The sequence below is a fragment of the Gekko japonicus genome, unplaced genomic scaffold (assembly GCF_001447785.1).
Source record: "Gekko japonicus isolate JY-2015 unplaced genomic scaffold, Gekko_japonicus_V1.1 scaffold2051, whole genome shotgun sequence".
In the NCBI taxonomy this organism is placed as follows: domain Eukaryota; kingdom Metazoa; phylum Chordata; class Lepidosauria; order Squamata; family Gekkonidae; genus Gekko; species Gekko japonicus.
The window spans coordinates 334,392-335,625 of NW_015174330.1; positions in this window are offsets into that span (position 1 = coordinate 334,392).

Below are 1,234 nucleotides of genomic sequence, written 5' to 3' on the forward strand. Positions count from 1 at the left end.
GAGGCTGAGGTCTTCATAAGAACATCTGAAGAGCCCTGCTGGATCAGACCAGTGGTCCATCCAGTCCAGCATCCTGTCTCATGCAGTGGCCAGCCAGTTCCTCTGGAGGACCAGCAACAGGGCAGAGAGGCCGAGGCCTTCCCCTGAGGAGAACCTCAGGAGAGCCCTGCTGGGTCAGACCAGTGAGGGTCCCTCTAGTCCAGCATCCTGTCTCAAACAGGGGACATATATGTAAGAGACAGGGAGGGGAAAACAAACTTGACCCAAAAACTGGAATCAAGAACCACAAGTGTAAGAAAGAAGTCTGATAAAGGGCAAATATTAAAAACCTAGTTGAAACTTATAGTATACAAAAATACATGTATTTATTAGAAAGACAGTTAAAAACAAATAAGGGCCCAATGAAAGCCTCGCTAAAAAGTTCAAGTGGCCTGAACGCAAGGGCCAATACACAGGACCTGACGTGTTTCCGTCCGATTGGAGGCCTTCTTCTTCAGAGGTCAAACAGATTGAGGTACACGTAACAATAATACATATTACAATAAGATAACCAATAATACTGGACCAAGAAAAGGAAGGCTGTGGAAAAAAGAAAATTGAAAGTCATGTGTCTGGTGCCAAATGCACAGCTGCTGAATTAGAACACATGACTTCCATCTTTAGAGGCCTCACAAACATCTTTGTCTTGTGCCTATTGATCTTGCTGCTTAAGTAAGTAATATAGCTATTTTTACTACACTGTAAGTTTGAAAGCAAGAAATTGCAAGTAGATAAATAGGTACCACTTCAGTGGGAAGGTAACAGCGTTCCGTGCGCCTTGGTGTTTAGTCATGCCGGCCACATGACCACGGAAGCGTCTTCAGACAGCGCTGGCTCTTCGGCTTTGAATCGGATATGAGCACCGCAACCCTAGAGTCGGATTCGACTGGCTTTCGAGGAAGGGAACCTTTACCTTTTTTTAAGATAAAAAATATTTGATTATTCATATTCAGTGTCCCCCCCCCCCCGCACCTGCACAAGGTATGCATTTAAGAAGAAGAATCCCACTGTAGTGAACGGGAGCTACGCAAGGGCGTGGCTGTTCCAGGGGTATGTGCGCAGGAGACCTTCTAGCTCAGTGGTGCTCACCAGAAAATTACTTTGTCTCTTGCCCACTGCGTCGTGTGTTCAGTGGCCGCTGGGAAAGACTTCAGAGTACAAAATGGGATTTCTTCTTCTTCTGGTCGATCTCGAT